Genomic DNA, 15,263 nt, shown 5'->3' on the forward strand with positions numbered 1-15,263 from the left:
GTCTCTCTCCCCCTGCTCTAGCCATCCTTGGCTAGCAGTCCCATTTTTATCAAGGTGCTACTGGAGCGCTCAAGCGGACAGTGTGCATGTCAAGGCTCTGGCCATCTATGCCGAGCTGTTCCATGTTTTCAAGGTGCGCAAGAAATGGGCACGCTTCTGGAGGTCACGGAAGACCCTTAAGTGTTCATATTGCAATTGTATAAGCCAACCTTGGAGAAGAAAAGGATAAGGCGAGGAGGAGAAGTCCAATGGATTTCTGAAAAATCTAAGGGGAAGGGATGAAGAACGGGCCACGTGTATATATGAAAAAAAAACAATGTTATTAAAACGCAAAGCCGTGCACTGGCAAACGCGCAAAAGCACAAAGCGCGTGATGCCAGAATTGTCGCTATCTTACTTTAATAACACGCCAACTTCTCTTTCATCTGATCCAATACGATATCTTTCAACTCCGCCATCTTCCTTCGTAGGTACCCTTCCATCTTTTCTCGTCTTTACCTTGTTGCAGTATTCGCATTCGCTCCTTTTCTTCTTGCTTCGTTTTCAGTTTCCTTCTCTCCGCTGCCCAATTTGCTGCTTCACAGCCCTTTGCAGCCCCTCTGATAACTGCTTTCCCCCTCTGGATTCTCCCGTCGTTGTCTTGAAGCTGTGCACATCGAATTGATTTCTCCTGGTTGTCCGCCCCTTTGCAGCTTGTGTTTTGTTTGCACGCTGCTTTTGCTTCTCGTCTGTTCGTTCCAGGTTTGTGTTGGAAAGGATCTGTGTGTCTCTCAGCTTTTTTGACTGTTTGATTGACTTGGCATACGATTTTGGGTTCTGTAATTTATGGAAAATGGTGTAATGTAGCTGAGTATTAATCGTGTTAATTTGCTGGGTGTAAATCGATGTAGCTGAGAATTCGTGTTGCTGCCAGTTTTCTTCCTTGCATGGAACTTCTACATTCTCCGGTTAATCGAGCGATCCTTATAATAAAAAACTTTAGATTCTCTGGACGGTTTAGAGTTTCTTAAGGGGGAGGGAAAGTTCTGCCGTGATTTGCTGCACTCTACATAGATATGACCGTCTTAGTCTTCGTGCTGCACAATTTGTTTAACCAAGATCATGATGACTTCTTGGCCTGCAGAGAAGAGGTTTGCGTGTGTTCCCTAAAGCACCATGTATGCTCCCGGCGGTCAAGACATGTCCTATACAGATCACATCGCCAAGCGCAATGAGGAGAAAGGCTGCCTCTATGCCTGGTGGGTGTTGCCGATTCATTTCGTGTTATATACATTATTTGGTTCTCTATTTTCACTTCTGTCTACGACCTTTTCGTTCACCCGTTGTCTTTCGTTTTTTTTTGGCAGCCTCTTCACCCTCTGCTGTTGCTTCTGCTGCTACGAGACTTGCGAGTGTTGCCTAGACATCCTTTGCTGTTGCTGTACCTGATCAAGAACAGGATAATGAGTACAGAGATTGCCATTTATGATGTATTTTTTGTTTTGCATTCCTAGTCCTTATAAATAATCTATATGAATTGTACGTGATAACAATTTAGATTTGGATTGGGAACAATCAAGATGTCATGTGAATGGCAAATGTTAAGAAATAACCTTGAAAAGTAGGTTTTCATGAATTGCAAGTTTTTGGGGTATGTAATGTTTTGCCTCTAAAAAAAAGGTAACAAATTTTCTTATGTGAGAATTGGAAGAATGTGGATACTTGAATTTATATATAATGCTCACAAATTTTAAATATTGGTAGTAGATGTAGGTCCTAAGGTCTAGGGTCTAGTGTATCTCTCGCTCTCTTGGTCTCGCTCTCAATTTCCTAGAGACAAGAACATTGTCTCTAAGGGGCTTATGTCATGGAGGGGAAAAAGGGGGGAAATAAGGATGGTCATTTTGGATGTTTTTCACATAGAAAAGGATGTTTTTCCCTTAGTGGCACCTTGAGGTCTAGAGCATCTAGCGATATTTCCCATGGTCCTGCCTTGAGAGAGGATGCAGTGACCTTAAAAAGTTAAATGGTTTAGTTTACACTCTTCATCAATTGGAGACTACTCTCAAACACTAAGATTGGATTGAGAGGGGGTTAGTGAGACCTTTAAAAGCTAAATGGTTTAGGTTACACTCTTCATCAATTTGAGTCTTCTCTCAATGTCATGGTACAATGAGTTTTAGTGAGAATGAAATGCTTGGTAAGGGGGAGATTAGAGCCTAGCTTTACCAAATCTTTTTTAACACATGATAGGCTCTAAGGTCTTGCTTGTGGGTTGAAGTGATCCTCCTTTGGCATCCCATCATTTGAACATTTGCAATGTTTATTAGCATTGGCTCTCCTAGAGATAGTGCTTTAGGATTGAGTTGAGTGGGAATTTTGTGATTATTCTTAGTTTTTTAGGAATTCTTATTAGAAATTTGTAAAATTCTTAGATAGCCTTGGCTTTTCATCATCTTCATCATCTTCTTAGTCTTCTTCACCTTCCTTAGCTTTTGAGATACTTGGCTATGGTGAAGAACAAGGAAACCCCCTCTACCCTTGCTTCCTCCACCCCTAAGCCCTCCTCCAAACCCTCCTACAAGGACCCCAAGAAGGACCATTCCTCGCTAGCCTTGACAAAAAAAGTGATGCCCCCCATAAACCCAAGAACAAGCCCAAATTTCCCCCCATCGCCAATCCGGCATCGATTTGCCTCCCTCTAATGATGAAGATGATGATCCTCAGCTCCAAGGAGCGGCCGGGAAGAGGATGTTGCCAAAAAGGGTAGTGGTCAATTTGCCAAGATCGACCTCAGTGTCACAGATCAGGATGTGAAGAAGAAGTGCCCCGATAACTCCCACATGGCTCACCTCCTACTTCCAAGACCGGCAAGATGGACACGGAATTAAATAAGGTGGAGCAGCTTATCGATGACTATTATGGCAGATGCAATTTTTATCTGCTCATGTGTTGTCTGGAGCTCATGGCATAGCTCAAAGCGACATCTTCCGACCTTAATCTGGATCCCTTTTTGCAATATGGAGGATGGTCCAAATCCTTCATGCAACACCTTGCCAGAGGAGGTGGCTAGGTTGTAGAACCTTACCTTGGATGACGGCGAGGATGGTGAGAAAGAGAGGGATCCTGAAGTCGAGAGTGCCCCTGAGAAGTTGACAGAGGTATACGAAAGACTTGGCTTGCTCGCTATACGAAAGACTTGGCTAGTGAGCGAGCAAACACATAATGGGAGTCGCACTAAGGACGAAGGAGGAGGGTCAATAGTAGAATTGGGTGAAGCGCTATTAGATGCGAGCATAGCGGTGGAGGAAGAAGGGGGGAGGGGGATGGGGCATTTACCGATGGAAAAAAACGCTCGTGGTCGTGTCACATGATCGGGACTTCCTAAACTCGGTCTGCACTGATATAATCCAACTCCATGATGAAAAACTACTCTACTATCAGGGGAATTTTGATAAATTTGAAGTTGGGTATGAGCAAAAATCAAGGAGAGCAACAAAAAATATGATATCTATGAAAAGCAATTGAAGATAGCAAAGCGTGAGGGAAACCGAGTGTAGCAAGGTCTCTAACATTGCTCTTTGTTTTCAATTAGGGTTATAGAGAGCGTTTTGGTACTATTTTGTTCAAGATATTTTTTGAAAGGATTTCCTTAGATAATACATGGGATTTAACTGTCACTGTATATGTACGGTTAAGTGCACCTTTGAAAAGTCCTAAATGATGACGATTTTGGAATGTATTGGTTCCCTATGTACCAAAAAAAGATCTTGAAGACGAATGTGCCTTGCTGAATTCTGAAGTTGGGGACGAGTATGCTATTGAAGCCGTTGCCTGGAAAAAAAGGAAAAAATTTGCAATGCAAAAAGTCGTTTGCTAGAAAAGACAATTTGCCTAATAAAAAAACCGTTTGCAAAGGCAGATCATCTGTACACCTGTTGAAAGGGCTGCATGCAACCAAACGGGCTTTATGCTTGCCTAACGGGCTTTATGCTTGCCAAACCGGCTTCATGCCTACCTAACGGGCTTTATGCCTGCTGATGAAAAGATTGTTGTTTACTGAGAGACTGTAAAAAGAAAAAGAAAGTCAAATACAACAAAGGAAAAGGAAAGTATCCATCAACACTTTGCATATAACTACTGGTCCAAGAGATACAATTTATAATACAGATATAATAAAGTACTCAGTCGATACTATTGGACTCCAATATTATTGATGTTGCTTCAACCTGAAGTCTTACAACATTTCTCTCTTTTGATGCATGTTCTCGATGCAAATAAGTTTCATTTTCGATAGAGCCTCATAAGCCGAAGCCAGTGTTGAAGTAGGAATGATTCTGCAGTAGGAAGAAAGGGCAATTGATCATGATGCTTATGAATTGGTGCGCTTATGGAAACACACATTATGAAGGAGAAACTGACTTGAGTGAGGGGATTGATCCTATTCATTAATTCAAAATTGACTTGATTGAGGGGATTGATCCTATCTGTTAATTCAATCAGTTTCTACATCACAACAAGAAAAACGAACTTGGTAAGATCATAGAATCAAACATGCAGACATGCACTTGTAGTGAAGTTAGTGTCTCGAAGGTTAAGCTCATGCATGAATCTTTCATTACACTCATGTTCGATCTTGAAATACTAGCCAATTCCAATGCTATGCGAGCACACCTCATCCTTGGCACAAAGCTCAAGTAGAAGGTGTTGATTTTGATACCGCTCTCGCTGCAAGCGATGCCCTATGATAGCAATTCCCAAGACTGTAGCAGTGAAAGCAATCGACCACATTGAACGGACTTTTGGGATTGTGCTCGCCAGAAACTGGCCTACCGGCTCTAGTTGCTTGGCCTTTGCGGGCTTTCTTCTTAAGAACCTTATCAACCTCCATCAGAATAGGGTCCACTGAGAGACTTTCTCGTGCAACGTCTTCTGTTATGACAAATTTCTCACCGGCCATGAACATCTCTTTCTGGATTTCAGCCAAAGACTGTGTCTTCATTAGCAAAAGACACTCCTTCTTGACAATATTCCCTCCTGAAGGCCAACCCCATAGGAGGTTTCCATCCCTCTGTGAATGGTTCAATGTCTGAGGAGCTTATTCCGTCGATTTTTCTCACGATTGCACGTGCACTTTGAGTGCAGGTTGTGAAATGGTCGACAATCATGGCAAGCACATCGAAGCAAGTTTAACTCACTAAAAGTACACCTCCACTAGCTCCATGGGACTATAGTAAAAATTGAGATTTGAGGTATGCTGAAGATGAAGAGCCAATTGAGGAAGCACCCAGAAAGTGGAGAGATTACAACTTGGAGTTTCAGTTCCCTAAGCCCACAGAGCTTACACCACCCCTTATTTAACTCATTGATGTCAGTTTCAGCTATCTTGGTTGGGAGGATTTTTCTCTTAAGCGAATCGATGTGGCCATAGATATGGGCATGCACATAGCTGTAGTTGGCCCCAATGGTGCTGGTAAATCTACGCTTCTAAACTTACTGGCAAGGGACTTGCGGCCTCTAGAGAGGAAATCTAGGAAAAGCCAGAAACTCACAATTGGTCAATATTCTTAGCACTTTGTTGATTTGCTTATATTGGATGAGAGTGCGGTCCAGTATTTGCTACGTTTGTATCCAGACCAAGAAGGCCCAAGTAAGTAGGAGGCAGTGCGTGCAAAGCTAGGAAAGTTTGGCTTACCCATTGTGAAACTTCCTGGAGGACAAAAGGCGTGTGTGGTTTTTGTTGTGATATCCATGGTGCGGCCTCATATTCTTCTTCTCGATGAGCCCACAAACCATTTGGATATGTAGAGCATTGATGCTCTAGCAGATGCCCTAGATGAATTTTCACGTGGAGTGGTGCTAGTGAGTCATGATTCTTGTCTGATATTTCATGTATGTGAAGATGAAGAAAGGAGTGAGATATGGGTTGTAGAAGATGGTCACGTAAGAAGGTATGCAGGTAGCTTTGAGGAGTACAAGATTGAGTTGCAGAGAGAGATACGTGTCGAGGTTGATGAGTAGATTTTGTTGAATAGAGCAAGGTTCGTGTTTGGAATTCTCGCTGTTGAATTATGAAATTGGCCTTGGTATTGTGTCAATGGACTTCTTTAGCTGCAACTAGTAGCTTGCTTATTGGTAGTGGAGGTCAACCCTCAGATTTCGTTTCATAATGCCTTCTTGTTTTATTCATTCACACAAATGTTAGCAAATTAGAATATAGCCCTATCAATTGCTAGTTACCAATGCCCATTGGGTACGAGGTCGAAGGATGACATTTCAAATGATTGTAGTCCATGACACAATATTATTTAGGTTGCAACCAAGGATGAGTTATGAGCTCTTGTGAGTGATCTTATTCATGTATTCATTGGGCTTCAATTCCCAAAAGGCACAAATCTTTGCACGTCACCCCAAGGATGAGTTACGAGCTCTTGTGAGCGATCTTATTCATGTATTCATTGGGCTTCAATTCCCAAAAGGCGCAAATCTTTGCACGTCACCAAGGCAATAATAAAACAATACCCCTGATATTTGCAGGGAGGATTGGGTCCTAATGGACCCTATATTGCGTCTCATGTTCATATTTTGCTCTTCCTTTAGGAAAATTTCATTAAATGGTAATATATCCATAGTTCATGTTAAGGTATTAGCTATGTACTCCATGACAAAAGAAGGAACTCTGAAGTATAGCGATTGAGAAATGAATGGATTAATAAAGACATACCAAGGACTTTCAAATTTATAGAGCTATCAGTGATAACAATAAGTGAGTGTTAAGTAGAAGCTACCCACTTTAAAGTAGCCTTAATGCGTTTTACTAGCTACATGGGTGCGAACATTGTTTTTTAAAATCTTTTTAGTTTATAGAGCCTCATAGCAGAAGCCAGTGCTTTTGCGCATACATGCACTCTTGTTGGACATAAATGGGTCGCTCGATTTCAAAAAATCGTAGCTAACAAACTACATGTAATTTTGACATACAACCAATTGGAGATTGAAGGTAATTTTGCAGAGAAAATTCAGGCTACCCTATGCGTCTCAACTTCATCTTGGCCTTAGACCCTGCTATTGGGTAGGCGTATGACATATCCCTATGTATGGAGCGATCCTTTTCCTTCCTTCTGTGTAGCAAATATATCTCAACCAGATAGTTATTGTAGAATGCAGCGGAAACAGCTGGGCCCAAAAGCGGGTAATTGAAGGCAAGGAAAGGAGATCCATCAGATGCCATCTACACGGTTGGTGTCTTTAATCTCCCTCTCCCTCTCTCTATCTCTCCGTCCCTCTCCCCAGCTCAACCATTCCTCTCCGTCTCCCTCCCCATATCTGCCTCCGCATCAATCAACAAATCCCCTCTGTGCCTCCTACCAGCAAGCATGCTACGGTTTAGCAACCCCAGCACTCTCCCAAGCTGAAAGGCAGCACGGAGGGGATGAGGGTGAAAGACGGATGGGCCGGCATAGAGAGGAGACGAAGTATGGGCAAGGGGGCAACATATGGGTGGCTGAGTGAGCACGGAGTGGAGATGAATAGCAAGAAGCAGCATCAAAAGTTTCGTGCACATTATAAAGGGAGACTTAGAGCACATTATGGAAATTTCCACAATTATCTAGGATATCCCATAAATCAAGCTTATCCTTATGTTAATTTTTCATTATCGCGGCACTACTAATGCTAATACCTATTTTTTGAACATTGTGGGGACCTATTGAAGGGAGATGTGATTATCTTGTACATGTACTTTGTATCAACATTAGACCTTCTAGCTTATATTATCATGGTTTTTCATAAAATGTCCTTGATGTGCCTTTATCTGTAATCTTGATCTATTCTTGTCTTGATATATTATTGGTACATGCTTTTCCAACTTTAAAGAAGATTTCTATCTATTGAGCATGTAATTATGTTTTCTACCAAATGTTAAATATAGTCCACATACATTTCCTTGTATTTTAATTTGGAACTGACATATTAAAAGTTTTGAAGGCATGGTTTTTAACTTCATTTTATGTGGAAAGAGTTTTAGAATTGTTTCTAAAACTTCAAATCTTGTATATAAAAGGTTTTTGTATATGTTGTGAAACGTGTTTCTCATGAACCATGGGAACACAATTCAAAATGGTAGAAATAGTTGCTATGACAATGTGTTGCCATTAGAAAATTGGGGGATTGGGGGAGTAGGCAAGGGTTTGTAATCATACATGCGAATTCCCTTCAAAAGTTTTAGAGTGTATTTGTCTTATGTTAACACAATACCATGCTTAACTCTTAATGTTTCTACATTAAGAAAATAATGGAGGTCTCCCATGTGTCTCGTGTCAAAGTCTAATGTGAAATAATTTTTTGCTTTTAAAATGAACTTGCCATGGGATCCTATGTTGATCAAATTGTCCACATAGAGAACAACAAGAACAATGTCTTGTGATCTTGAGGTATATGAGCTAATTTTTACTTTTGAAATGACCTTGCTATTGGATCCTCTCATGGATCCTAGGTTGAGTAAATCATATTCACAGACAACAACAAGAACAATGTCTTGTGATTGTGACGTACAAGGAAGGTTGTGAATCTTATGGTTGGAATAGATGAATAAAGTTGGATCCTAGCATTCCATCCTCTTGGTGCATGTTGTAATCTACAAACTTTTTGTTCTCAACCCTTCGTGCAATTTGTAAAACTTTTTGCTCTTGGCCTTTCACAACATAAGCTTTTGGGGTTCTTCAAAAAAACTAGTCAAGAATGCATTTTTCACATCCATTTAATGTATAGATTAGTCTAGGTATGATGGTAGAATAATAACTGTCCCGGTAGACCAAATCAACATGTGATGTTAATAACTAGCTTGGTAGCTATGATGTTTGCAAATTGTAAACCCTCTAGTGAGGGTGGGTATCCGATAACAACCCTGAGTATGGCTCTTGATGAAGCAATGTACTCATCATCCACCGTGGAATAACCATGTAGACACTAAGCTACTTCTTTGAATGATATAGGCTCATCAAGTCCCATAGCTTTTACCATGAAAGTAAAATTAGTTCTATAGGATTCCTCTTAAGAGAAGATTTTCTAACATTTACAATGGAACTTGTGGTATGTCAATAATGAGCATGGTGGCTATAGGTTTCTTCATATTTGCTTTATGTGTCACTATCTTATTACACTGGCAAGGTAATTCGTTATACTTCGGAGTTCATGACAAAGCAGGCACTAAGACCATTGTAGGCAAAATATGATAAACTATCTTAATAATTACATTCCAAGTACTATAACCTTCTTTTGACTAGATCTATATGCTTTGTATTCTTCGGAATATCCTATGTACATACATTTGGTGGATTTGGCATCAAGTCTGTTCCTACATTTATTTGGAACATGTGCATAGGCTATAGAGCCAAATACTCTCAAATGATCCACTAAGGGCTTTATACCTATTCCTATGGATGTCTCTTCTATTGGCATGTTCTATGGCATAGTAATGGGTCTTCAATGCATCACATATATATAGCTATTTCGCGAGCTTCTATCCAAAATGGCTTTGGAATGTTCTTTTCATCAAGAAAGATTTGTGTTTATTCTACAATGACACTATTTTTTCTTTCTCCTACTCCATTTTGCTTTGGAGTTTATCCTACACAGAATGACTTTTTATCCCAAATTGCCCAATCGAAAGCCTCAAGGCCAAGAGCATCCTATCTTAGAAGCCTAATCGACTTGTATTCATCTCAATCAAGGCAAAGGACCATGATAAATTTGCCAATCTATTTTTCCACAAGTACTTTGAAACCGTTGAATGCATTAAGAGCATAAATTTTTATTTCAAGAAATGTATCCATGTCTTCTTAGAGCAATCATTAATAAAGGTGATGAAGTATCTTGCTCTCATTATTGATAGAGTAGAAACATAACCCCATATGTTAAAGTGAATGATCTGTAGCTTTCATAGTGTGAAACTTTGATTCAAACTAGGTTCGATTAGATGTAAATTGATGAAGATATAGGCATCTTAAAATAGGTGATTTCAAGCTCATAGCAAAAGTAGACTTTCTTGGGACACCAATCTATCCACATAGCAGAAGTCATAGAGACAAGATGTCCCAATTAGTCTTTAACATTAACTTTTATGGAATTTGATCTCTACACCAACCTAGAGGATTACCTAGCCCAACCATCGACATGTCTACCATCAAATCAAGTTGAAAAATAATGCCTAAATTCAAGAATATACTAATGTGCAGTTGAAAGTGATGATGTGGTTTTTGCATACACATGCAAGTGTGTGCTATTAGAGGGGTGTGCCCGATCACTATGTGATGACATTGCATGAGATATATTTGCAAAGTTTACAAATATGCTTGTGTAGCACATGATGCTTATGAAAGCACAAATGAGGTAGTAGTTTTGCTTAGGTGACACTATCTGGAGCTAAGGTGGTAATGTGACACATTTCAAGTTGTTGAGGTGGCTATCACACATGGTAGTATGATGTGTAATGCTTACTAGACTACTAATGTGGCCTTGTTGACATGGCAGGATGCCATGTGGCACTATGATGAGAATTGCTTGATTATGTGGCAATGTGCCACATGTCTTACTGATGTGGCATTGCGCATTGATTGTCACATGTCAACTACAAGTGGCTGGCCTCCTAGATCAAGTTCTCCTAGAACAAAGACTATAATCAGTTGATGCTTTGGCATGTCACAAGACACTATTGGTATGTAAAGCTAATTTGTAGAAGCTAGGGAAGCTAGAAAACACACTTTAAAAGGTTGTGACAAATAATGGTGTCACCAAACTAAGATAGTTGACAACAATATTTTGAAATAGAATAGACTCTGCCAATGATGGGAAACGTAAAAGATTATTAGTAGAGTGATCCACAAGTTGTGCGATTGACAAGTTGTATAATAGCAAATCCCAAAAGACATGAAGGAGGGGCAAGTATGATAGTGGCACACAACAGATTGTGCTCTATTGTTGTGGCCAAAAGTTTGTAATGACATGGTAGTCTTTTGAACTTCAGGTTGTTGCAGATACAGAAGGAGAGGCATGATAGCCTGAAAAACATGTATGGTCATCTTAATAGCAGGACATTAAATGTCTATCGGCATTAATGCAACATAAGCTATCAGAAGCTTCTTAAGGAGTTGTGAGCAAGCATGCCTAATAGCCTAATTAGCACAAGCTAAACTTGTTGTGAGTTCCTAACTAGTTGCTACATCATAATGGGGGATGAACTCTATCAAAAGGGCATAAGAACTACTAAATGTTGAAATGTTGTATAGGTTGTTTTGATAGAACCAAGTCCATCTAATGGCTACTATGGCCATTGTTGAGGACAATGATGTGAAAATCTAGAAATGACACAAAACGTGTAAAACTGAGTCTCTCAAGAATTTATTAAAGTGTCTTGATTTCTCCATGGAGTAGTGGGCTAAATGCTCTATGGCATGTCTGTTAGGATAATGTCATTGTAGTCTTGAATGATACCACAAAACTACATTCACTTATCCACAAAAGTGCATCAACTTGGGACTATTTAATATTGTCATGATTATAGGCTAATACACTACTCTTCCAAAATTCATCCTATGCCAAAAACTAGCCTATTGCAGGACTATTACCGATGCTGAAATGTCCTCATGCCAAGGATTGAATTGCTACTCTAAAGTCATGCTAGAAACCAAATCCAAGAGAACACAAAATGTTCCATAAATGAGGTGAAATCATCATCAATGAACACACAAATACATTCATCTAACAAGCTTGATGTCTAATAGCATGAATTTCTAAAAACTCTTGGAGATGGAATGGCCTCACATTGAGGACTTACTAGTAATTTTCATGATCAATTAAGAATTTCTTGGCTTGGTCATTATGGGCATTAGGTTGAATTACATTAATGCACATTGCTTATGCTTCTTATTTACCTTTGAACTGGGAGCATTAGCAAAAAGCCAACCACATTGGTTGCAAATTGTGGATATGGAAACTACTTTAGTTTTTGAGGTCTTGAAGCATTGCTTGATGGAAAATCACCTTGTTGAATCACCCTTATGGCATTGAGAGAGTTGGATCAAGCAATCATGTGATGGTTGTTCATCACTATAGACATCAAACTTTACTGATGTAGAGGCTACTATAATATCTATTGTGGTAGTAGAGAGTGAGTCAATGCTTGTTCCAATATTGCAATAGGCATATCTATTGTGGTAGTAGAGAATAAGGGTCAATGCTTGTTTAGCAGATGATTTTTTAGCTGATGGTTATCAGTTCCTATAGGTTGAACAACACTGATGTGCATGTGCTTGTGCTTCCTTTTTGCCTTTGGACTAGGATGTTAACATTAGGAAAAAACCACCCACATGGGTTGCAAATTGTGGCTATGAAGATTGCATCAGCTTTCGACCTAGACATTAGTTCTGAAGCATTGCTTGATGGAGGATCTGTTAGATATCAATGTTCCACTCTTGTGTAACTACGTGGGAACCAGCTAACTCTACTTGTAAGCCCCCCATATGAGGAGAAGGCATTTGAGTAGCTCAGTTATCCGGTAGGTCCTAGTTTGGACACCAGATGGGGGCCATGTGTGGCCTGATGGCTGGACAGCTTCAAATAGAGTTAGAACACTACCAACTAGGCTACATGCAAGTGCGGGAAGACATCCCATGATTGACCGCACTGAGGGTAGATGGAGCATTTCCCGAGGCAGCCCACACTTGGGTTGCAGGGCCCATTTGGAGCCCCAGATGATCCTGGATGGCTCTGGGCAGAACGGATACCATAGGTTAGTTGCTCTATTCTGCGCCATGGTTCTAACGTGTGGTCTGTGGCCTATTTCGGGACCGACCCCCAGTCGGCCGTTTTGGGCGGACTGGGTCGGTCTCCCAATTGGGTCTAACCGCCGACTACAACTGGTGGCTATATAAGAGCAAGCCCGTGAAGCCCATATTCATCACTGGCTATAGCAACCCTGATTCCTTAGCATCCAGCCTCCATCCTCTATTGTTTCCAGCATGCCATTGAAGCTTCTCACACAGGAGTGCACGGCTGGGAGACAGCGCCATCTATTGTATCAGTTTTACAGTAATCAAAATTTTGATTCTCCATACTATCAGCTTTTCTCTCTTGTATATGAGATCCTGTAATCTGTTGAGCACAGACGTTGTATTATTTTCTTACATGGTATCAGAGCTTGGGCTCTAGCAAGAAGATTTGGTAGTGTGTTTCTGTTTGCGAGTAGATTGTGAGAGATGGCCCAACCCACAAGACTGCAAATCCCACCGTTTGGCGAAAGCGAAAAGTTGGACGGCACTAACTATCCACTCTAGAAGTTCAAAATGAAGACCATCTTAAGTGCATACGAGCTTTAGGATACTGCTACTGGGGTGGACTAGAAGCCGGTTCCGAGACTGAATCTAGCCAATGCAGCACAACAGATAGTACCGACTGCGGATGAGATTCTCATGTGGACAAGAAGAAATGCAGATGCGCCGTGTTCTATTGTCTGCAGTGTAAGTGATTCTATCATGGCGTTAATTCAACATGTCACCACAGCAGGGGAGGCATGGACGGTCTTGAAAAATTAGTACAAGTCTGCGAATCAGATGCAGATTCAGAATCTAGAGACTCAACTTGCAAACGAGAAATTGTATGAGTCTGAAATGGTAGAGAAGTTCATCACCAAGGTGAAGAATCTGCACGATCAAATGACTGCGATTGGCATCAACATCACCAGTGAGAATCTAGCATGAAGGTGCATACGAATTCTCCCACCAAAGTACGACAATCTTGTTATGGCGCTGAATACGTAGAACAGAAATCCGCCCTCAACTTTGAGGATTTCAATACAATGCTTCCGGAGGAGGAGATGCATCAAAAGACAAGGACTGGAGAAGATTTGGCTTTCTGGGCTGGATCAAAGAAAGGTAAGGGTAAGGACTCTAGTAACCCATCTTCTTCTGATGATAAAAAGAGAAAGAAGAAGATCAAGTGCTTCTATTGCAACAAGGCAGGGCACAAGCAGAATGAGTGCCAGAAGAAGATTGCAGATGAGAAGAACGGAGTAAAGAAAGAGTCCAGCAATAGCGTGCAGGCAGTACCAGTAGAGTTGTTCGTAGCAATTGAGGAGATTTGCACGGAGACAGTTCATGTACCTATGGATGAACCTTGGATTATTAACAGTGGTGCGTCACGCCACATGGCCCTGGGACCCTCCAGTTGGGGGCCAGCTGGCCCCTAGGCCCCAACAAGAATAAGGGGCTCCCACACAATCACCTTTCTACCATCAACAGTCTCATTGATAGACCTCATCTGACATGCAAGTGAGGATTCATCCAGTGTCTCAGGCTCACACATGGCTTCTCCTCATATGGGGGTCTTACAACTTGAGCACCATGGACCACTGGTGGTTACTAGGATGGTGGGGCATTGAGCATATCTAACATCCCATCCATGGAAGAGCTGGTTCAGTTCCTTGTTTATGAGTGTGATCTCCCCGCAACTGGATACTCGGTGAGTTTTTTTAGAAAAGGGTTCTTTCTTATCAAGTGTATTTTCGAGGTGATCAAGAACAAAATGGTTGGCAAGTCCTATGTATTCTCAGGGTCCTCAGCCCTTGTGGTGCCCTGGAGCCCATCTTTCAGCATAGGTGACTTCATCTTTCATGATTGCCGAGTCTAGATCAAATTCCCCAACCTCCTTCCCTGGCTGGGAGATGCCCTAGAACGTATCGCAACCACACTCACAAAAATTTTGCTGGTACCACTGGCATTGCGTACTCCGATGGGCTGTAAGCGAGTATGGATTCCTTGGGACAAGGCCCAGCCTACCCCGGACTTCATCGAAATCAACTTCCTAGAGGGGATGGTGCTACCACATCAAGTGGTGTTCGGGCCCTTCCTAGATGCCTGCTTCATCTGTAAGAAATGTGGCCAGCTTGCACGGAACTGCCCGCAAAAGTCCCCCAATGCCAAGTTGGCCACAGGAGGAAAGGAGGTTGTGGAAGAGTCATCTCCAGAATCACACCAGAGTCTGGCAAAGGCCATGTATGCTAATGAGAAGCCTGAAGAGATGATGGATTTGCAAGCTGATGCGAAGGCTCCTTAGACAGTTAGCACAAATGGTGTCAACCTGGATGTTAAATTAAACAAAGAAGAATCTGAAAGCTTTATGGGAAATGGGTGGTTGGTGGTGGGAAAGAAAGGTAGAGCCGTCTCACACAATATGCTTATTAGGACAACCATCGACTCCCTACCATCCCCCAACACCGACCTCAGAGAAAG

At 41.3% G+C, this 15,263-nt stretch overlaps 1 long non-coding RNA gene and 1 pseudogene across 1 annotated transcript; both read left to right on the forward strand.

Moving 5' to 3' along the window:
* Positions 1–476: 476 nt before the first annotated feature.
* On the forward strand, positions 477–1,675 carry LOC147896859 (uncharacterized). Its single transcript, XR_015541807.1, has 3 exons — positions 477–673; positions 1,124–1,238; positions 1,347–1,675. It is a non-coding gene; the product is annotated as an uncharacterized LOC147896859 (long non-coding RNA).
* A 1,397-nt stretch (positions 1,676–3,072) lies between these two features.
* LOC147896860 (ABC transporter F family member 4-like) lies at positions 3,073–6,000 on the forward strand (annotated as a pseudogene).
* Positions 6,001–15,263: the final 9,263 nt, after the last annotated feature.

Source organism: Dipteris shenzhenensis, chromosome 11, assembly GCF_047967505.1.
Source record: "Dipteris shenzhenensis isolate YYH24624 ecotype China chromosome 11, Dip_SZ_1.0, whole genome shotgun sequence".
Lineage (NCBI taxonomy): Eukaryota > Viridiplantae > Streptophyta > Polypodiopsida > Gleicheniales > Dipteridaceae > Dipteris > Dipteris shenzhenensis.